The 24,464-nt window shown below is 36.0% G+C and overlaps 1 long non-coding RNA gene across 8 annotated transcripts in view; it reads left to right on the top strand.

Annotated features, from left to right (window-relative positions):
* The window catches only part of LOC131414101 (uncharacterized), a 299,351-nt gene that overhangs the window by 252,733 nt on the left and 22,154 nt on the right, over positions 1 to 24,464 (top strand). For 7 of the 8 annotated variants that reach the window (XR_009222117.1, XR_009222118.1, XR_009222111.1 and 4 more), the window contains one exon: positions 15,432 to 15,606. This is a non-coding gene — a long non-coding RNA (uncharacterized LOC131414101). The remainder of the gene's footprint in view (positions 1 to 15,431; positions 15,607 to 24,464) is intronic. The other variant, XR_009222113.1, reaches the window with a different exon arrangement.

The following is a 24,464-nucleotide window of genomic DNA, read 5'->3' as shown; positions in this document are numbered from 1 at the left end:
AATATTTTTTCATATTCCATTTTATCTAACATGTGTATCCTGGCTAAATATCTTTGTATTTTTTTTAGTATTTTCTCGAGGAACTACATTATATATACCAAATATTTCAGTCTATGAAGAGTTTAAAACTGTACCACTTCACATAAAATGTAGAAAAATTTCATGATATAAATGATCCCCCACTAACCCTTATGTTATAGCTTTCATATGTATTATATCTATATACATTGAAAATCCTACCAGCTAATAAAATAATTCTTGTTTTAAATAGTTATTTGTATTTTAAAGAACCTATAAAGGAAAGATAATCTTTTACATTATCCAAGAATTTACCATTTCTGTTGCTCTTCTTTCATTCCTGAAGATCTGTGGTTCCCTCTGGTATCATTTTCCTTCAGTATGAAGAATTTCCATTAGCATATCTTATATATCAAGTCTCCTGGTGATGAATTATCTTATTTTCCTTTATCTGAATATCCACTTATTTTACTTTCTGTAGAATATTTTCACTAGATATAGAATTCTGGGTTGACATTTCGTTCAGTCCATAAAGATGTTGTTCTGCCATCAGGCCTGCATGGTTTCTGATGACAAATCTTCAGTATTTCAACCCATTTCCCTGTGTATAATGGGCCATATATATCTAGCTCTTTTCAATAATTCTTTCTTTATATGTGTTTTTCACCAGTTTCATTATGATGTGTCTGGATGTGGTTTTCTTTGTTCTTGTGGATCACTGAGCTTCTAGAATCTATAAATTAATGTATTTGACTAAATTTGGAAAACTTTCAGTCATTTTTTATTAAAAACTTTTTTTCTCAAAAACTGCATGATCCCACTTATATGTGAAATCTAAAAAAGTTGAATACGTAGAAGCCGAGAGTAGAATGTTGGTTACCAGGGGTAGGGAGGTGAGGGAAATGGGGAGTTGGCAGTAAAAGGGTACAAATTTACAGTTATGTAGGATTAATAAGTCTAGAGATCTAATGTACAGCATGATAACTATAGTTAATAATACTATGTTGAATACTGGAAATTTGCTACGAGACTAGTGACTTTAGTAATCATTGCACTATGTATATGTACATCAAATCATCATTTTGCATACTTTAAAATAATACAATTTTTATTAAAAAATTTTTTCTTTCTCAATCTCTTTCTCCTCTCCTTCTGGTATTCCAATTACATATGTTAGATATTTGGAAATTGTCCCACAATTCCCTCAGGTTCATTTCATCTATTTCATTCTGTTTTTCAGATTGAATAACTTCTATTATCTATCTCCAAGTTCTGGATTCTCTCTTGCATTATTTCCATACTGCTATTGAGTTCATCCAGTGAATTTTTCATTTTAAGTACTGTATTTTTTGCTTCCAAAAATTTCATTTCTTTTTTATTGTTTTTCTCAGTTGAGAAATTCCTATATTTTTATTTATTTCAAGAGTGCTTTTCTTTACTCATGGAGCATAGTTATAATAGCTGCTTAAATGTCTTTGCTCCATCACCTGGATCATCTTGTGGTTTTTTGTTTTTTTTCCCTTGAGAATTGACCATATTTTCCTGGTTCTTTGTATGTTGAGTAGTTTTGGATTGCATTGTGGATATTGTGAATATTCTGTCGTGTAGTGTCTATCATAATATTCCTATTATAACCATCTGGAGAATGATGATGTTTATTTTAGTAGGCAATTAAGCTACTTAGATTCAGACTGTAAATTGTATTTCACCTCCTTTGGGAAGTGGTTCAGATCTCACTTCAGTTCTCTAAGCCTTGGCTGTGTTGGCTTGTGTCTCTCTGGGACGTGTAATTCAGGACTGGAATGAGGCTTGTATGTAAAGCTCAGCTCTCTGTTCAGCTCCTGAAGCCTTTGATATCCTTATTTGGGACTTTTTCATACATATAAGGTGATACTTGTTCATTCATCGAATTAAGGGCTCCCTTTCTCTCGCTCATCTCTGGGATTCTCCCTAAACTCTCTGGCCTGCAGGAGTCCTTATTTCTGGTTCCTCTTCCCAGAAAAAGAGAATTTGTCTCCGAGTTTATCTGCTTGTGCAGCTGCCATTGCTCGCCGCTTTGCAATCGCTACCCTTGGGGTCATATTGCACAAGAAAAAACTAAAAGGAAAATGGGAAACTCATCACTATTCAGGTGACTTTTCCAAGTTTTGACTCTTTGCCATACTCTGCCTGCTTTTGAGAGACCTCAGGTGGTTGAGATAATAGACACACACACACACACACACACGCACACACACGCACACACACACACACACACAGAGTCATGCTTCACTTAGTGAGGGGATACATTCTGAGAAATGCCTCCTCAGGCAATTTTGTCATTCTGCGAACATCATAGAGTGTACTTACACAAACTTAGATGGTATAGCCTACTACAACCCTAGGCTATATGCTGCTAATCTTATGGGACCACCATCGTGTATGGGGTCCATTGTTGACCAAAACGTCAATATGTGGCACATGACTATATATATATAATTTAAAATTGTAATCAGTGTGAAGATAGTGGGCTTACCCCACCATGATTGAACCAGAACCCATGTTGAATTTTTTTCTCAGAAATAATTAACTATATGTTAAGGTATAGAATCTTTCTTTTAAAATTAGCTAAACCATTGTGACCAATTTCTCTTCATTGTGAGTTGTGCAGAGAAGAGCAGAAGTGATTGTTAAATAGTGTCCATTAGAAACATACACATACACCTACAATTTAAGAAAATAGCTGCTGTGATACTTTAAGATTCCACATTCCAACTATTCTTTGCATTTATCATTATTTCAAGGGCATAGAAGACCATACTATATTTTCCCCCTCTACTAGATTATTAACGATAAAATTGATTATATATGTGAAGTGCTTGGAGCCATCAGAATCAAGCTGTATATAATTTATAGTGATATTATTACTCTAGTGAGCACAACTAATCCTTAGATATTATTAAAGCCCCTTAGGACCAATTCTTTGTGGTCATTTAAATAAGTTTTAGTTAAGAATATGTTTCAGAATAAAGAATTAATGTTGGTGACAGTATTTCCTGTTGTGAAATTCATATAATAGGTCAGTGACAACTTCCTTATGAAGGTGAGTTTATATAATGATTAAATGTAAAAATCAAAGGATAAATTACTATATCTGAATGATGTACATTTTGAAAATAGTACAGTATTCTTTTTTTTTTGTTTCCTTCTCAGAATAATCAGAGGCTCACGTGAATCGTGTATTATGTATTTCTACTTTTTTTTTTGGTAGTGATTAAATAACTCTTAGGAAATGAAGAATGAGGGCAGCAAGGCCATTTTATATAACAATGAAGTTAAATTGTTTTTTAAAAAATAAAGGATGTATGGACATGTGATAAAGCATAAGATTTTCCATATGGTTTAGATACCCTTCTGACCCTGACTTGGATCAAGTTATTTAAATAGAGCTCAGATAAGGAGCACATTGCAGTTCAAGTGAAAGAATTTCCTAATAGGCATTTTCCGAGCATTTATTATTCTTATTTGCCCCTTGAAATTGTAGGTACAAAAATATCAATTCTCTGAATTTATGTTATTATTTGTAAAATGATACACTATTTAATTAGACATTTTGTTATATGGCAACAAGAATTTTAAAAATACCTGATTAATCTCTATTTTATTGTATCAAATTACCTCAATATTTTGCATTAAAAATTTGATATATAATTTGCATTCAGTAAAATGCACAAATCTTATGTGTAAAGCTCAATGGCTTTTCACAAATACACTTTTTTCATTGGTAATCCAGGTCAAGATATAGAACATTCCTATTATCCATGAAACTCTTTTCATTCCCCTTTCCTTTCAGTATGCCCCATCTCCCAGCAGGAGTTAATCACTTTTGACTTTTATCCGTACATATTAGTTGCCTGTTCTTAAACTTCATATAATCATACAGTGTATACTCTTTTACATAATCTTTTGAGATCCATGTGTTGTATGTACCAGTAGAGCTTTCCTTTCCATTGTTAAGGATATTCAGTTTTATCAATATGCCTCAGTTTGATTATCCATTTTTCTCTTGCTGGCTTGCTCCCATTTTTGAGCTATTATAAATGAAAATACTTAGAACTTTCTTGTACACCACTTTTTATGGACATAGTTCACATTTTTCATGTTATATGAGTTCATTATAAATTATTTTGATTATAGCAATTTGTTGAAATTTTTTAATGTCAACTTTTAGAAGATATTATGCTATAAAAAGAACAAATGGTCCCAAGACGTAAAAGTTATAATAAAAATTTTAATTTTTTTAAAAGATTATTCTTGCTTTTTCAAAACATAGATTACCCACGTTAGATTCTCCTGTACAAACTGTAACGAAAAATTAAAATTTGTAAATCTATTAAAAACATGAAAATTAAAACATATTACATATATGAAATTTCACTTTTTCCAAACAACTTATATGAATATTTCACCCCTCAAAGACCAACCACATGGTTCCATATCTTTTCTCCACTACGTTACTTCACTATACTATATAAGAAGCAATTTACATATTCATCTCCCCATGAGATCATCAGCTCCTGGGAGACAAAGACCATCTGTGTCTTACTTCTTACTCGTTTTCTATCCCTAGCATCTAGCACTTTGCCTGGCACATCGTAGGTACACATTATATGTTGTGTGAACTGAATAACTGCCTTTTGTCTAGGGTGTTTATTTGCCTTACAAAAGTCATTTTTGCTATGGAAACCATAACACACACTTAATTTTAGCTCAGGAGTTTACTATTCCCTTTATGTCTTAAGTCCTTTGTTTAATACATGAGCTGACTTATCCCAGTTTCCTGTTTATATAGAGTAGGCTTTTGATGAAAATGCACACTACCAAAAACCTATAAAAGATTTCTGTTTTATTAGCTTAATAACGTTATGTTAAACTTCACTGATGTGTCATTGAGAAAAATAACTTCAAGTGAAGACATTCTATGTATATGCACACACACGTATATATATTCTTAGCTCATCTTTGCTCTTAGGGTATGTAGTACTTAGCGCACTATATACTTAGTGCATAGAATACAAACATCATTTTACTTATCTTTTTTTTAACGTTGGCAAAAGACATAATATCTCTTTTACACAATTAAAAGACCTCGAAATTATGCGTGATTTTCATTACTACTGGGATTTCTATGTTGAATCAAAGGTCATTATTCTAATCGTCTCAAACCTCTTGTTTTTCTCTCCTAATAGGTCTTTACAGTGCCCATCTGTCTGTGGTTCATGGTATAACCTTTTTTGATAGGGTGAGGATGGCAGATGGACAGCAGATGGGAGTTTTGCCCTGCCTCTTGGGTCAGATCCTGGCCCAGGCAGAAACTGTCAGGAACTGTCAGTTTGTCCTCACAGCTTGCGAGCTCCAGTCCTGTGTTTGGCATCCCAACCAAGGGTCTGAACTGTTGCACAGCTGGACCAGCTATTGGTCATTATAACTAGTTAATGGTTAAAGACTCACAATGAGGGTGGGGGCACCCAGTGGGTCTGTAAAAACACTTGAGTGGAAATGTCCTTTCTATTTGACTATGTGCTGGATCCTCAGGACCCCACAGTCACCTCTTCTCAAGATCAAAGTTGCATAATTGGGAAAATACTATTGTTATTGTAGGTATTTACGTATTTTTAAAATATAACTCAGTTTCCCAAAAGTCTTTGTTTCTGTACAAAAATCACACGACTTTCAAGCAAGTGAGAAATAGAGACAGACAGACAGTGACTTGATCCTTAAACCAAATGTTTTTGTCTAAATTGTTGGACAACTTGTCATCTTCTGGAATTCCTAAGGGTATTGCATGATTAAAACTTGGACTAATGATAACATTTTGAGTGCAGTAACTATAATTGCTTCTACCAAAGCATTAAAAGACAGTTCATGAAATTGCTAGTCTTTATGAGGGGAAAGAAAAAAGTCTTCTTTTTTTAATTCTGAACTATCAGCACGTACTCTTTTTTTTTTTTTTTTAATGTGTGCATAAATTTGCTGCTTCACAAGTGACTCTCTTCACTTTAGCTAGAAACTAGATTGGAGTAAACAGTTGAGGCTGGGTAAATCCTCCTGGTGGAGGGTAAGCCTTGGCAGTGGCCATGAATAAAAGACAATAAAGAGTTAAATCGTATGCTGAGCTAAGAATTTTTTCTTACTTATTTAGTTTCTTGAGACTTAGAGCTTCACAGAGATCATATTGTGCCTTTTCCTTAGCTGAGCCGAGTCTCAGTTTTGATTAATAACACAAGAGAGTTCACGTAAGGAATATGTGTCCACAGAACTGTAAATAATTGTCCACCGTAAGTATAGAAAACTGTCACCTCTTCTCTCCCAGCCATCACTAACTTATCATTCAGTATTAAAGGAGACCATTAGAACACTCCATTCCTTCCCTGTATTCTGAACTAAATTGAAATATTGTACCCTGCTGATGAGTAGTATTTCTGTTCATACAATATATTGTGAGTAGACATTATTACACAATTTATTAATACAAATTGTTCATGTTTGAATATTGTGTTCTGGGAGTTGGCTTCCTTCTACATATGTGTGACAAATTATGTTGTTCCAAATTATATCAATAACATTGGGTTGATATACTCAAATTATATTTGCATTAGTTCAAGAGATTCCCTCAGTCTAATTTAGATATCTGTGGTGTTAAACCACCATAGGGCACTTTAAAATTTAGATTATAAGAAATTGCTGGGCAATCATTTACCTAAACCTTCAGTAATAGGTGCGTTATAAAATGAATGTACATTGTATTCCATGTTCCATCAGATATTTTTCTTTTCAATTTTCTTCTTTTATAATTTAGTAAATATATTTAAAATTTACAAAACTCTGTGCTTATGTCCTCAGGTGAGATTGTGTGAGTGTGTGTGTGTGTGTGTGTGTGTAATTATCCATTAGATTATATATTTGACAGGTGACTAAGGTACCTTCATTTTGGAACCTTGGTGCTGTATCTGGGGCTTCCTTGAAACCAACTCATTTATTCTTTCCTTTAAAAAGAATCTTGAAATAGAAAAAATCTTGTTGCAGAGCTGCCCAGGATGGCCTAAAGGACTGTGTTACACCCCTGCCAGCTATAAAGGTACTTGAACGTGGATCTTGCTAACATGATTTCAGGTGAGGTGTGGACAGGATCTAATTAGTTATAAATCTGTAAATGCTTGAACAGAGGCCTTGCTGGAAATTCTCCGTCTGACTGATACTACTGCAACACTCTAATCTCAGAAAGCTGTCTTCTAATGAATTCCCATTAGCCACGGAGTTAAGGCAAAGTCATGAACTTGAGGAAACCAGACAATCCCTGTGACTTAGCCGGTTAGCTGGAAGCTCTGCCTTGCCCCATGCTGTCTGCTTTCCCCGGTCTTGTTCTTGCTTTTGGAGAGGCAGCTCTTAGATGAAAGGTTACAGCTATGATCTATTCTACAGAAAATTTTAAGCTAGCTTACGTTGAATGTCTTCCATATACAGCTAATTTCTTGCATTTAATCATCTTTTTAGATGGTATAGTGCTTATGGATTTCAAAGTGCTTTAGCCATGCTTTATCTCCTTTGATTTTTGAAAAATCTCCATTTAGGCAAGCAGAGAAGAAACTCAAAAAACCAAGAACACAAATAGAGTTCAGCATCCAAGTTGATTAACTATTGCCTTTTGGCATTGGATTATATAGCGGCAAACTAAAAAAAACTCCTGACCTTCAAGAAACTTATATTCAAATAGGCGATGCAGATGATAAATAGATACGCATATGCTAGAATGTCAGATTTTAATAAATAAGTGTTATCACAAATAGTAAAGCAGGCAAAAGTATCAGAAATGGAGAGGGAGGTGCTACGTTATATAGGGTGGTCAGAGAAAGAGTCTGGTGGTGTGTACATGTATGTATTTTCACATTGAGCCTTTTTATTGAGGTGTAATTTACAGATTAACAACTACACAAATCTTAAGCATCCAGTTTCATGAGTTGCCATAAATATAACTGTCACCCCTGTCAATATGTGGCACATTTCTATTACCAGGAAAAGATTGCTTCTGCCCTTTTCCAGTCAGTTATGTCACCATCACTTCTGAGGCAACCACTGTTCTGCCTCTTTCACCATAGATTAGTCTTGCCTGTTCTGGAAATTTGTATAAGTGGAATCAGACAATATGTACTCTTTTGTGGCTACATTCTTTCTTCCTCTTAGGATTTTTGGTGCTCAGCCATATTATTGCTCTATCGTGATCCTTTCTTTTTATTCTGTTCTGCTCTTTTAAATTTTTTTTAATTTGTGGATCCATTCTTCTGCTGAAAGACATTTGAATTGTTTCGAGTTTGGGGTCATTATAAATAAAGCTGTTAGGAACATTTTTGTATCAGATTTTTATGTATGTGTGTTTATATTTCTCTCGGGTAAATACCAAAGGGTAGGTGTTTAACGTTATAAGAAATTTCCATATCAGTTTCCAAAGAGGTTGTGCTGTTTTACCCTCTCTCCAGCAATGTAAGAGAGTTCGTTTTTTTTCACATCTTCAGTATTGGGTGTTGTCAGTCTTTTAATTTTAGCCAGCTGAATGAGTATGTAATGGTGTCTCATGTGGTTGTGATTTGCATTTCCTTAATCACTAATGCTGGTGAACACTATTTCATGTGCTTATTGGCTATTCGTATATATTCCTTTGTGAAGTACCTATTCAGGTCTTTTGCCTGTATTTTAAATTGAGTTGTTTTTCTTTTCTTATTGAATTGTAGGAGTTCGATAGAAGTCCTTTTGTCAGGTGTATGTATGGGAATATTTTCTCCCAGTCGGTAGCTTTACCTATTTATTTTTCTAATGATGTGTTTCAAAGAGCAAATGTTTTAATTTTGATGAAGTCCACTTTATAATTTTTTTCTTTGTCAATATTTTCTTGTACTCTCTAAGAAATTTTTGCCTTCCCCAAGATCACAAAGACATTCTCTTATGTTTTCCTCCAAAACTTTGATAGTTTTGATGTTTAGATCTATGATGATCTAGGATACATTTTTGTATATAATGTGAGGTATGGATAACAAGTTCATTTTTTCCCCTAAATAAATAGCCAATTGTTCTAACATCACTGGGTGAGAAGATTTTCCTTTATCTATAGAAATACTTTGGAGCCTTGGTTGTAAAATCCTATTTTGGGCTTCTATTTAAGACGTAGGAAGATGAAAAGAGCAGCGTTCCCACCCTTACAACATCAACAAAATGGTAGAAAATTTGCAAATACATAACTTTTCTTGAACCCTTGAGAGAGCTAAGGTCCCAAGGAATCCAGCTAACCTAAAATCTAAGGAAGGGCAAGTGCTTCTAAGCAGAAGTGAGATGCAAGCACTTGCTTACTGGAGTCAGATGTGTAAGGACACTGGTAAGAAGATTTCAACTAAAATTTTTAACAAATTGCCAGAAGTCAAGTATGGGATAACAAGAGAAGGTAAAACTCCTGGAGACTGTAGACACAAGGGCAATTTTCAGTCATTCCAGGCTCTTCTACTGATGCGTAGGATGTGCATTAAAACAATAGGTCAAGAGTCCTGAGAAATCATTCTCATGAGCAGACCTGGGAGAGTGGATCAGCTGTGGTTGAGGGAAGGGTATTCTCCCCTCTTTCCTATTGAATAAAAGCATTAGACTATGTGGGGAAGAGCAACAAACTGTTATTCTTAGGGCGCTGGTGAAAGCTCACTGCAGCTGGAAGAGGGTACAGAAAAACCCTTTATTCTTGGGTAAGGGGCAGGAATACATCTCAGGCCCAGACCTACAGGTAGATGTGGAGCAGGACCCATGAGAAGGTCCCATTTCCAAGACCCAGGGGGTCAGTGTCTGCCCAATTAGTCAGAACAACAGAGAACACACCCCAGCCCCCACCACCTGGCCAACAAGTGTCAAGTGACTAATGCTGCTATGATTCCCAATTTACGGATGGGAAACTAAGGATGAAGAAATTAAATGAGTTGCCCAAAATCTCACTGCCAGTAAATGGAAAAGCTGAGATTTGAGCCAAGATAGTCTGGCTTCAAAGTCCTCATAACCACTATGCAATACTACAGAGGCAAGAGAGTTGGAATATTGAGAGAAATAAGGCAATTCAGAAGAGTGGGCTGTTCCAGAATAGAGGGAAGTGCTCAAGGAAACATGGTTTTAAGAAAGGGGTGCAATCAACAAGACCAAATTTGACAGAGCTGTTAAAACAGGTGAGGGATGGAAAGTGTCCATTGGACTCAGCAATTTAGAAAATTATCTAAATTATTAAATTAGCAGTAAGTAGTTTCGCTAGAATGGTAAAGATTGAAACCAGAAGCCATTGGATTCAGAAATGAATATGGAGTGAAGAAGATGGGTCAGTAAAAATATCCCACTTCCCCCAAAAGTTTAGATCAGAAGAGAAGGATTGGTGCATAGGTAGTGAGTGACATGGGAACAGCAGTGATTTTTAGGGATAAAGGTGATTGAATTTGTTTACAAGATGAGGGAAAGAAGACACTAGAATGGGAAAGTTTGTCATAAGAAAGAAAAATAAATAGAGTTAAAATGGTGTAAGGAGGTTTGTTAATGTGTCTGGGATATGTATTAAGGGAGTTTTCTGGGAGTACAAATACCCTTACATGTAATATTAAAAGATATATAATTTTCACAGTTTCAGTATATTCCTGTGTCAGATAAAATTATCTATACTTAGAGATGCATATATTAATCTCACATACATCTTCCTTGTAATTTTCTTTTTTTTTTTTTGAATGAGCTAGTCAGGACAAAGTTGTTTCATCTTCCTGATATATATATTGATATGCACTCTGTCAGAATATAGCTTTTTGGTAATGGTGCAATAAACAACTGTCACTCTAATGTAGTAATATGTAATAGACACAGTAACTCAATCTTCCATCTTACTTGACATAATAGAAAATGACTTGAAAAAAGAGAGCCCAAAGAACCAAGTTGAAATTCCAGGAAGCATGAGTTTTAGAGTTTCTACTATTACAGTGATGCCTTTGAGGACAAGGACTGTGTAAACTTTCATGTCTTTATCACTTAGTATAATAGCTGCCTCAAAATGTCAAATGTATTGAAAGGGAGTATGCATTTATGTAAGTCTGTTATCAACATTTTAAAGCATATGGCTATTTAAACGTTGTTGATCCTATATTTGACAACTGGCAGAACCTCTAAAAATCCTGGAATTTCAACTACAGTCATGAAGTTTCAGCTGACTTGAGAGATTTAGTCATGATAGCCATTTACCGTGGTCAATCTAGAAAACATTCCATCTGGCAGAAACACTGGAAACATTCTTCCCTTATGCTTCTAAAGCCTTGACTGTATGGGTAAGATTGTATGGTCAGGTCTATTTCCATAATATCCATCTTATTCTAAATATTCACTCCTTCCAATAATACAAATACAGTACATTTGTTATTTTTTAAAGTGCATTTTTTACTCCAAACATGTGAAATGGGTTTATTTATATCTGTACCTTAAATATTAACACATATTAATGAAAAAGTAAAGTTTTTATTTGGAAATTGAATTGACATTGGGAACTTTAGGTTGGCTGTCACAGTGGGTCACATGGAAGAACTTGGCCAAGTTTATCAGCAATATTTGGCCTGGTTTTCTGCATATGTTTGCCAGATTCAAAAGCCAGTTTATTGCTTGAGGGCACAGAAACCTGGAGGAAAGACTTGGAAATTGTGCCATTTAATCCATGGGCGCCTTTCTTTTTGCTTAGATTTGCCTAGAGAGGTCTGATTGTACCAGTAGAATGTAAATAAGAGAATGAGGTTTCTCTTTGCCTTTCGTCAGCTAGAGTGTTATAGAATGCTCTTGTTAAGCATTTTTGGGAACACAGCTGCAAAAAAAATATTAAAAATATGAGCGTCATGGTGAAAAATACAGTCATCGTATGAATGATTGAACAAATGAGTGAATTAACAAACACATTCTTTTTATTTAGTTGGTCTCAATTCCCTGCAGAAGTTATCACTTAAAATGAAACACCAGGAAAATATTTGTATTCATATGAAGTTAGTCCCGTATGTGACATATTTCAGAATTTTTGACAAATCAATCACACAATTAAAGGTCACATTTATAACTGATTCAAACCCCCAGATGAATGGAGATATCAAAGCATTGAGCATATTGGTTGTTTACACATGAATAAGCAAGATGGCAGAAATTGTTTTCAAGCAGATCTTTTTTTTTTTTGCCTTTTCATGTTTTTGGTAGTTCTTCAACTTGCAATTTTCATAGAATATTTTTTCATATTTATATTACCATAATTAGCACATATATAATTCCATAGTGGGTTATGTAAATGCTCCTCCTTCACACAAGAGGGAAAATCGGTGTGGGTTTTTATTTCCCTTACTAAAATATCTCTAGATTATTTAGTATTTAGGGGGTAACTGTACTTTTTCTTTTTAATTGGAATTAATAGTTTTAAGTGATGCAGCAGCCTATTGAGTTCCGTTTTTAAGTCAAGGGTCTTAATATTCCTGGGCAAGTGTTTCAGTTTCAGGGTTTGGAAAAACAGAATTCTGGCACATTTGTTACCTTTTCCCTTCACCACATTGGGAATTTGAATACCATGGTCACTCTTTAGCTATCAAAGGAAATCTTGTATTATTTTCATAAAACATTCACATAACCAGACACCTAGACACTAACTCAAAGTCATGTCCTACCTCTGGAAGGAGTCTCCCTGTAACTCTTCTCAGATCACTGGAAAATGTCTTTTTTTTTTTTTTTTTTTTTTGTGAGGAGATCAGCCCTGTGCTAACATCCGCCAATCCTCCTGTTTTTTTTGCTGAGGAAGACGGCCCTGGGCTAACATCTGTGCCCATCTTCCTCCACTTTATATGGGACGCTGCCACAGCATGGCTTGCCAAGCAGTGCGTCGGTGCGCGCGCGGGATCCGAACCAGCGAACCCCGGGCCGCCGCAGCGGAGCGCGTGCACTTAACCGCTTGTGCCACCGGCCCGGCCCCGAAAATGTCATTTTTGAAGCGAATGTTTTAATGGAATTGACCACATTTATTTTTTAATGCTGCGTGTGTATGTCCATAGCCAACTGCAGTTGCTCTAGAGAGGAACTGTTTGTGGTGCATTGAAACTGTTGAAACATGAAAGGGCCAGTGACAAATAGGCAAGAAGTGGAGATGAGTGGCTCTCATGACTTCCAAGTCACTGTATAGTCTACATTTCTGTCTTTCCCTTTGTGGTTTACAGATTTATCAAGACAAGCATTTTCTACTATCTAAGTAATTCTTTGCATACCAAAATGTATAATGAAACTTCTACCTGTAGAGTTACTATGAAATTCTAGTAAGCATTTGAGGCATGAAAAAAATTGATTTGGAAACCCTGAGAGCCTCATGATATTACAGTCGTACAGCACTGAACTTGCTGAGGGGTATGTATTATAATTACATTTGTCTGTCTTCACCACTATATTGTGATTTAACTAAGAGCAGGGACAGTTACCTTTAGGATTTCCAATCCCTAAAACAATATTTGTTATATTGGAAGTATTCAATAAATGCTAGTTGAATGAAGAAAATAGTAAATGAAGAAGTTTAATGACTCATCAGGATTTCTCTCTTTTATAATCTTCACTGAAATCATGTATTTTTTTGCTTAGGTAAGTGGCAGGAATTCATATCCATATATTCCCTCTTGGAGTGATTGACATTGTCAGGGAACTTATATTGGTAGTAAAAAGAACACTGGAGTTATAATACAAATACTTGAGTTTAAATTTTGGCTTCATTGCTTACATGCTGTGCCTCACTAGGAAAATTATTTATCTTCCCTGAGCCTTCATTTCTTCATCTGTAAAATGAGTTAATAACATCTACTCCATATGATTGTTATTTCACCAAGTTATCTTTCTTCCTTTCTTCAAGGAGCTCTTGAAATCTCCCATAATCTTAAACCACCTAGCGTATGTAGTAAGGATAAAATTTTGAAATATTTAATAATGCTTTTAAAAAGTTCCCTGTTAATCTTGTTGCCCCGCAACTGCCACATTTGTGAAATCAATGGCCTTTATTGCTTTAGGCGTGGGGCAGATACAGTCTAGAGTCTAGAACAAATGTGTCATTGTGCAGTTGTCAGAGAGGTTCTTATACAAGTCAGGATTTGTTAAAAATGCTAAAGCTTCCACTTACATATTGAGAAGAAAGCCTGAGGATCTAAGACTAGAGCTTATAAAAGTGAGACCCAGCCACATAGGAAGGGAAGCTCCCCCACTCCCAGTATTGCCAAATGATGCTTGATGAGAGATTGAGGATAGAGCAGAAAGCAAGGCGATTTAAAAAGAAAACAAGAAGGTTGAGGAGGAAGATAAGAGCAAGGGAAGCTGTGTCAACTTTCCCCTCTGGAACCCTGGGAAATGCCTCCTGGGAATCTCGAAACCACTTGGCGTGGGCAGTAGAGTTGAAAAGTGGCCTGTTGAAAAAAGGCCATTCTACTCACCTCTCCTCGAGGTACCTCATGTCTTAGAATTGGCCCAGACGTCCTGGTGGGGTCGAGGTAATGAACTGAGCTTGTAAGTAGGAATCAGCACACCTTACAGGGGTCCCAGTATCACAGCTCTAGGGGAGTCTGTGGTGGAGACTTTAGGGTGCCCCTCTCCACCTGGGGTCCTGGCAGTGGATGCAGCCAAGTCTCTGAGATGAAGAATGAAGAGTGAGAGCTGAGATGAACAGTCTGGTCAATCAGAGGAGATGACCAGAAGCAATTGTTGTCCCATGTCTGTACTGAGAGGACCACCACAGACACTTCAGAAACAGATATAGTGGAGGCAGAGACCAAAACCCAGAGACCAGGCCGGATTAGCTCTGCCTTGCTCAGGATGTAGCAGCCCACCCAGGAAGGGCAGTGTGCGAAGCGGACACTCCGCCCCCGCCACCACAATATTACATAAACTTCTTCTTGGGGAGATGCCAGTATGTCAGGAGAAGGGGGAAGGGAGAGAAAAACCAGAAAGACTAAACATTTTCCCCAAATTGACTATTTTCTAAAGAACCTGAGTTATACACCAGATGAACAAGCTTTAAATTTTTATTTTGCTTTTTTTACAACCAAGTGTGAATGAAGACTTTTGAGCAAGGTGAGGTCAATTATGTGATGGGAAAAACAATGTTTGAAAAAATTAGTTTTTGCACACGTGTGTTATAGTGAGTAAATTTCAAATCAACCACAGTAGTCTGCCTTCCTCTTTGTTTATAACTTACATGTGTATAGTGTTCTCATTTATAATTTTTGTGCTTGTAACATTTTATTATGTACAGAATGCTTTCATGTACACACTGTCATCTCTTTCTTACCATAACACGGTGAGATAATGTCAATATTATTATGCTTATGTTTCAGGTGAGGAAATTGAAGATTCGTCCAAGAGCAGATAGCTGATGAGAGAGAGAAAGAAGCAAGAGAACAGCTTACAGCTCAGGTCCTCTTTCTATGCTCAGGAATCACCACAAATGCTACTCTATTGGACTTCATTTTGTTTCTTTCTGAAACTCTGCACTCTGTTTGCAATGGTATGGTTATTCGTTAGGATTGCTTACATATTTTTTTTAATTGAAAGAAATATTGCTGCAAAGCCTTTTCAGGATGTATTTAAAATGAGATATTCTCTTGTAATGTAGATGTAACTGATTCTTTTGATTTGGTTGCTTTAGTCAAAATTTCAGTAGAAGAGTCTGTCTAGGTAATAGTTTATGAGGACATCTGGGCAAAACAAAAAAAAATAGTCTGTGGAAAACTCATTCTGATCATTTCATATCTAGGAAACATGCAGAGAATGACAAAAGTGAGTCAATATTTTATGAATTCAAGGTCAATATTCTATGTCAATGTCAATAGTGTATGAGTTCCAAAGGATTTGTGTCACTATTAAATTAGAAATGATCCGCTCTTATTTGATGTATAGTAGATTTAGCCATATAATGGACAGAAACAGAATACAAGGATAGGGAGCAAACATACTTTGCAAGACAATTGCAAACCTCTTATGAACTTCAATACAAAGTAGTAGAGACCATCTCATCTCTTTGACTATTTATTCATCTTTAGCATTAGTGAATTTCTGGCTTGTGTTCTCAACCTTGACCTAGAGCCCTGAAGCGCTGCCTGTCTTTGCCCTGCTTCAGCAGGTACGTTTCAGAAGCGTGGGTGTGCCTTACATATCTATAACGTAGATCTCAGGTAGATGGGTGCTATTAGAATTGGGAGAGAGCTATCATTTGATGTTCAAGGATTTCCTGCTTTTGTATATGTTTGCATAGTGTATGTCGCCTTTCATTGTATGCTTTTTATTCTCAATATTCAATCTAGTTGAATTTGTGGAGCTATTGTTCATAATTGTATAAATAGATCTATAGGGTTTTCTTCAATTATATTTTTCACTGCTAATGTATTTTATAACCAGCCAGGTTTATGGAAAACCCAGTTTGCATGTTTCTCTGAGAGGTACACATCAAAGAAGGTTTTTCCTCCTTACTTAGACATTTTTATTTTCCATCAGAGTTCAGTGGGCCGTACAGTACTCCCACCAATCACACAACTTACTCTTACTATTTGATCAATTTCTTTTAGGATGTTAAAGGAGTGTGTTGGCCCTTTTATATAACTTTTATTTTCAAAGTCAGACCAAATTCACCATTAGAGTGTTGTGAATTCACATCTTAAATTCCTTTGGACTTCTTTTTATATTCATATTTTTAGAGTCTTCACACCAAGCATAATTTTTCCAACCCATCTCTACTGATCACCACTGATGAAAGAGGGCGAGATGTGCCAACCCATGCTTTTGTTTGTTTGTTTTTTCCAGTTTTATTAAGAAATAATTGGCACATGTCACTGTGTAAGTTTAAGGCGTACAGCATGATGGTTTGATTTATTTACATATATTGTGAAATGGTTACCACAATAGATTCAACACTCATCTTCTCCTATAGATACAATAAAAAGAAAGAGAAAAGGACAAAAATGTTCTCCTTGTGATGAGAATGTTTAGGATTTATTCTCTTAATAACTTTCCTATATATAGTACAGCAGTGTTAGCTATAGTCACCATGCTGTACATTACATCCCTAGTACTTGTTTATCTTATAACTGTAAGTTTGTACCTTTTGACCCCCTTCCTCCAATTCTCCCTTCCCCCAGACTTCACCTGTGGGAGCCACAAGTCTGATCTCTTTTTCTATGAGTTTTGTTTTGTTTTTTTGTTTTTTGTTTTTGTTTTGATTCCACGTATAGGTGAGGTTATACAGTATTTGTTTTTCTCTGATTTATTTCACTTAGCATGACACCTTTAAGGTCCATCCATGTTGTCACAAATGGTTAGGATTTCCTCATTTTTTGTAGCTGAATAGTATTCCATTGTATATATATACTGCAACTTCTTTATCTATTCATCCATCAATGGACACTTAGGTTGTTTCCATTTTCTTGGCTATTGTAAATAATGTTGCTGTAGACATGAGGGTACAGATATCTTTTCGAGTTAGTCTTATTGTTTCCTTTCAAACCCCATGTTTGTGTGTGCCTACAATGGTGAGCCTCTTTGCTACACACTTTATATTAATCATTATCTGATACAGTGGACAGCAAATTAAAAAATCCTCAAGTTAAATAAATTAAATCTCCTTACCATCACTTTAGAAAAATGGCAACACAACAGGTATACAATGTAAGATGACTTGTTGGAATATTTTTGGCTAGATTGGGAGAACATTTCTAATGATAAGCCGATTTATCAAAATTTTCCATATTATTTGTTAACTAACTCAATGTTCTTAATATCCACAGCTCATTTTTTTCCTACTGATAATGGCTCCATTGTGTAATATATAAATATAATGAAAAATATCCCTACCTGTATTAAAAATTGAAAAAACACCTCCATTTATTTCACATGGATTTATTATATAGTCAGCTTAGGCTTGAAGTTATATAAATGAGTTACAGCTGGGGCAACGACATAAGCGAGGTGTTGAAGCATTGTAAAAGAGAATGAAGTGGGACACGTAGTGATAATATGCTTACAATGAGCCTACTCTTGCCGTTATTTTTGATGAGAGTTTTCTTTTTTATCTTTTATGTGTTTTACATGCAATTATTTTTTCTGTTCTCCCGTTTCCACTTAGCTCTTCCAATGTTATCATCTTTTTTCTCCTGTTTTTTATATAAACATGGTATTAACTGGAAAGTGTAAATAGCTTTGAGCCATTTAAGTAGAGTAGAAGAAAGAATTTGCCAGGCCTCAAATATCTCCACATCTGAATCTAGAACATAGCACATATTGATATGAGTTCTTTAATTCATGTCTATTTGAAGTATTGTGTACACATTTCAGCAAGTTTTGGCAAAAGCCGTGTCCTCTGATGAGGAAGTGACAGTCCTCTTCTTGTGTCATTTCCCAGCCCTGAAGTCTTGTTTACACCAAGCTCCTTTGTTAAGGCTTCAACATAAAGGTCTTTGATACTGTCGAGCCCATCCCTGACTCATTATTAGCTGACACTTTGTGTCTGGCTGGCAATTTTTCCATGAGTGGTAAGGTCAGCCTCATACAATATTACACAACCTTCCCCACTCCTTGTGCGTCAGTGAGAATCAAGTGACTCTTCACAGTGGAAAACAAAATCTTGGAGTAGGATAGAAAGATGACCAATCTCCAAACAAAGCAAACCAATGTTCAGACTTGAAGGATTCTCTCTTGTTTATTATGCATCTTACTGATTCTCTGTGAACAGCTTTCTCTTGCTAAAGAACTCTTTAAAATTTGCCTTTCCCATAGGTAATCATCATCTGTAATTGTGATTTCTCTTCTTAATTAGTAAGGTTATGGAACATTTGAAAGCAATTCAGGGTCAGCACAGTGTAGTAAAGAGAGTATTGAGTCAGCAGACCTTCCATCCAGGTGCCCATTGGAAGGACCCTTAACTTCATTTTGTCTGTGACTTCACCTGTACAATGGAAATAATCATTGATTTCACAGGGTTGGTGCATAATTTAATGTGTATAAAATAACTTTGTAAACTGTAAAAACCTCTTCAAATGAAAATAGGCTACTATGCTTTTAAGTACCAGAAGGGTTTGCTGTCATCATTTGAGAGAAGGTCAGAGTATTGGAGCCTTTTAGAAACTGTAGCATAATGTTGTAGAAGGAGTGATTTGATAAATATTGGCTTAAACTGGTGGGATTTTCAATAGCCAAATTGCAGCATTTTTCTCATTACTTTGCCTCTGTAAAGCTATCATGCTGTATTGGAAAATCTTCTTCCTTTAACCATGAAATTAAAAATAGAACTGGGTTTGAGTTAGCTGCTACTCCTTTAGTGACTCATGGGCAATGTATTGTGAGTAATGTGCTCCTTCCAACTGTTTCAGCTCTGTAACCCATCCTCTTTCCTCGATCCTTTCTTCATTGCTTGGAAAGAAGCTTTGGGGAATTTCCTTTGACTCCTCTCTGCCTGGATTTTGATGGACACACAAAAATTTTTTGAGAAGCAGGTGTCTAATTCAGAGAAAATGTAACATATTCTAAACCTAGTGGGGGATACACCAATTACGGAACCTATAAATAAAGTTGAACTTGGGAGCCAAAATGATTGTTGGGGCTCGCCATCTTCATAATGAAAGTCTTTGCCATTATAATCTCATTTGGCAAAGATGAAGTTGTCCTCTTGGGAGGTGCCTTGCCAAATCTTTGTCCGTAATTCTGAATTGATTCCAAGCCAGCCTGTTAGCTGAAAACTACTTCACATCCTTTCTTTATAATCTATGCCCTTAACCTCAAGGATTCAGTTTGTGAACATTGAAACAGCCACAAACTGGAAACGAGTGCATTTTTAAAAATTACGGCCCTTAAAGTATAATGCCATATGGGCTCAAGGGATGGCAAAGATGCTGAGTGGCTTCTTGTTCATCAAGACTGAAATATTTATATGAGCAGAAATAATAAAAGTATATTTTAGAGTCTGTGTGGTATGAAATTGAGCACTGATGCAATTAGATAATATTGACAGCCCCTATTGTAATTATGTAAATAACATCAGGTTCGGCTCTCCTTTATCTTTCATTTCCATGTGCATGTGTAAGGAGCGAGCTAGAAAGTGAGCAAATGCTGGGCAGGAGTACTTGGCTATTTATTTACCTGACAGAGTAGCCTGAAGCTTATATTCTGCAGAGTTATTTTTTCATCCAAATTAAGCAAGTCCAGTGGATCACACAGAAGGGACATACAAATATGTGTTTATTTGGAGGAATGCTTAGTGATAAAGCATCCACGTGAGAACCCTGCCAACCCAGTAGGTTCATTTTGAGTTTTTCCATTTCAGAGCTGTGTGTTTGGATCCTACTTGACTAATACCAGTGCTTTTTTTGTTACCTTTCAAACAGATCATTTTAAATTGTTCTCCATAGGGATGTTTTCTATGTCTAGCTGCCTATCAATCTTTCCATCTCAATGCAGAAGTATTTGATTAGTGTATTTAAAGTAATAAAGATGTCAACAGTAGTGTCACCTTGATTGATGCTAATTATAAGTCTTTAATGGTTCCTCTGCTTTGGCCACTATCCTTGCAGATTGTGATTTTTATGGTTAAAATAGTGCCCTGCTGTCCAAAGGCTTAATCATAAATTCTGGTCTATCTTTCTTTAATGATTCTGCATGCAGTGGTATAATCCCAGTAACATACATTATCTTTGTTCGTTAAAAGCAAGCAGTCACTTTCATAGGGGTGATTAATGCATTTATAAGGAGTTTGAAGAATCCTTGTTGGGATCACAGCAGAGGTTATGATGATTATGCTTGCTGGGCATTAGAATTAGCAGCAATGTTACACAGGCTGTCTGAAAATAATTGAGGATTTTCATGCAGTCCCTGTTTAACACATTAATGTTGTAAATGAGACGATCACTGCAATGGTAAAAAGACTTAGGTTTTGCAACCCGAAGATGCTATCAGTATGTGGTTGTCACACTAGTGAAACTAAAAGCAAGTTAAATTATCTGAGGGCTTTCCTTCTGTAGAACAAACAGTCTGGTTAAACAGATTTGGGGTCACTCAATTTGAAATATCTGTTGATTAAAATGTCTTTTCCACTGGGATTTTTCAGGCTGAATTCTCACAGTGCTAATATATGTTTAGTCTTTAATCTCCTTACTCTCAAGCCCAGAGATAGAGTATTAAATAGAAGAAAATGTGCGCAGCCCTATATACATTTAGAGGACTTTCAAGGTATGGATAATTTGCTTATGTAAATATGTGCCCATGTATACCACACAGTAATACTTCTCTGAAATGTTGTATCTTATTGAAGAGAAGCTGAACATAAATTAAAGGGATGCTTTACTATTTTATAAGAGCAATTTGCCTTCACATCAATTACAACACGTAATTCCTTGCACATAGTAGACATTTTAAAATAGTGTTTTAATGCTATTAAAGAAGAAACTGACAACTTTAAAAAAGGTTGTTTTTGAACTAATATTAGTATACACCTATTTTCTCCTATGTTTAATTTTACTGTTTTATATGCTGATCAACTAAGCCAGATGGAACTTCAATCCACTGCAATCCCAAATATGAGAAGAGTTTCTATCTCTTTGCTTTCCACTAATTTTATATTCAGTTCTAATGATAATATCCTTCTGTAATATTTTCTACTGACTCTAACTTCTTACATATAGATAAAACTGTTCCTTAACTTCCAGTAAGGAGAAAATGTTTTTTTTTTTGAACCATACTCATTTTTAAATAAGGAAATGCCAAATTGCATTATAGTAAGATAATTATTTCCCAAGTGGGTACCAGTTTACAGAAAGAAACCACAGACCTGAGAGGCCAATCTTGGGAGAGTAGTCCTCTTATAAGTGCATGTATTTAACATTTCTAGAGGTGGCTATAGTTACAGTTTGGATGATAATGAGGTCTACCCAATGTATGTCTTTGGCTGGACATTTGACGATATGTGCCAAGCTGCATAGTGTTTTTTAGAAGGCCTCTCAATTTGCAAACACTTTGTTGGAGAATCTTTAACATCTACTTTGGGTTTTTACAATGATGACTTACTGCAAAGTCTTTTTATCTTGCCATCATATAGTTTAAGGTGGTTGATATATTAATTTTCGTGTGTCCTGGTGTGTTATTTTGGATCATCAGTGAGCCAGTGTACATCTCTTTACCAGGGTGATAATATGGAAAACATAGACACAGAGAGTATAACCCCTCCCACAGGGAACCTTTTTCTTTTGGAGTTTCGCTCAGACATTGCAAATGTGTGTGGACCAGAAAGGGATGTTAGAAAGCTTGGAAGGATGAGGAAGGCCAGAATTAATCGAACCAGGATTGACTAGGGGAAAAGCCTGGTATGGGAACCTAAGTGAGTACTAAAGGTGATCCATATAATGATTAATTCCCTGTGAGGTCAATACATACGCCCAATTTGTTTGTCCACTCATTTCCACAATTATAGTGCTCCACTTATTATGGATGATGAGTTTCACTAGCATAACCAGAGAGAGACTCTTCTGTGGGTGCCAAGAATTAGTGGACGCGATAGAGATCTAGGCCTTAGAATTACATTGTGTGTGATTCTGCAAAGAGAAACGCAAACTGTTTGATTAGACGAGGTGTTAGCTGCGTTGCTTCGTCTCTCACTATGTGATTATTTCCTTTTGTAGCTTTGGTAAATTAACACTGGCTCACGTATTCAACAGGAATATTTTTTTTAAGTTGTTTTTTTTTTCCTTAAGCCCCACGGCTTCTGTTTAAAAATGCAGGTTAATTCTCAGAGGCTTTCAAAAGCATTTCTGCATGATGCTACTAATTAAGATAAGGTTATCATTTTAAGTTATACCAGGAATGCAATTAGAGCTTCTAGTGAGAACTGTAGCAATCAATTTTATACAAATTATTCAGACCTGGTAAGGTAGAATACAGTTTTAATAGGACAAGTGAACATACTGTGATTTATTAGATATAATGTGAATTCAAATGACACCTGAACACAGCATATGTAACCCATCATGGCCCAAGTCACTGGGAATCCAGTTCAACAGCCTTTCATCAGAAGAGATTTAATTATGTGCCTTCCATTCCTCATTGTTCAGTGGCCGTTCTTTTGGATTTGAGAGGGATTTTTGTTTTCAGATTTGAATGGTTTTAGACATGAGAAAGTCATCTGTGGAATACAAAGCACAGAGTACCTAGCCCTCTCGTTTATCTAGAGTGACACTTGCTGCAGAGAAGTCTGCTGGTCCTGCTTCCTTTTCTTCTTTTGTGTGGTTTGCAGAGCGAAGTGACCAACTGACAGTGTAATTAACTAATGTTTCTGTGTTGTCCGTCTCTGCTGCAGAGTATTGGGTGTTGGATAAGAAAGTTACATGTCTTATCTGCCAACTGTCAGTAATTACTTATTCATTAAGTGGATACCTGTTTTCTAAGGATGTATGACGATGGCAGAGTGGAATAGCTCCTGAGAAGGTTGTGTATCTTTTCCTCCTCAGATCACTACAGGTCATCCAGAGCTCTGCAGTAGAGCATATAAATAAATTACAGCACTTCTGGGCTGCCTTTCTTTGGACACCTTAAAAATATTGGGAACACCTTTTACTCTTCCCTGGTTAGCTTTTATTCTCATTTGACATGTTGGCTGTTCTACGTTTTGCTATGTGCCTAAATTCGTCAAATTGTAGTCGTTCATTCAATGTGTATTTATTGAGTTTCGTTGTGTGCCATGCATTGTGCTAGGTATTTGGCATATGATGGTGAAAAAGAGATAGCATACTAGTATCTATAATATGAGCCCTCCTTTCCCATCTCCACCATTAACGACATAACATACCCACTCAGCACGTGACCTTTTCTTATAATTTACAGAGAAGAGAAACACCATCTAGTACAATCTCCTTCATCCTTTCTCTTCTCCATATCTACTGTTATCTACAGCTGAGAAGTTTTTTCTTTCTGTTCTATCTCATAGAAAATATTCACTCTCCTCCGTAAAATTAACCTGATGGATTTTAAGAAGTTACTGAATTAATTTTCCTCCTCTCTCCTTTATCTCAATCTTTCTCACTCCTCTGCTCCTTCCCTTCAACCAAAAAGCATGCTCAAGTTTTGCCCCAACCTATGCATAAACAATAAATAAAAAGCTGTTGTCTTACCTCTGTTCCTCATTCAAACTTCCTAGTTGCCAGTTTTCTTGGAAGTGTCTGCATAGGTTCTGATTCTTCTTCCTCATTTCCTCATCTTGTTACAACAGTCTGGCTTCTGGACCAGCAAATGTGCAGACCAGTGAACGCCAATGGCCTATGTTTAATTCTCATTCCCTGGAACCACTTAATAACATTTGGTATTGCTGCCTATTTCCTACTTCTGGAAATTTGCAACCT

Source organism: Diceros bicornis, chromosome 14 (genome assembly GCF_020826845.1).
Source record: "Diceros bicornis minor isolate mBicDic1 chromosome 14, mDicBic1.mat.cur, whole genome shotgun sequence".
NCBI classification, from domain to species: Eukaryota; Metazoa; Chordata; class Mammalia; order Perissodactyla; family Rhinocerotidae; genus Diceros; species Diceros bicornis.
The sequence above is the reverse complement of the archived record's forward strand: the minus strand, read 5'-3'. Positions and strand labels throughout refer to the sequence as shown.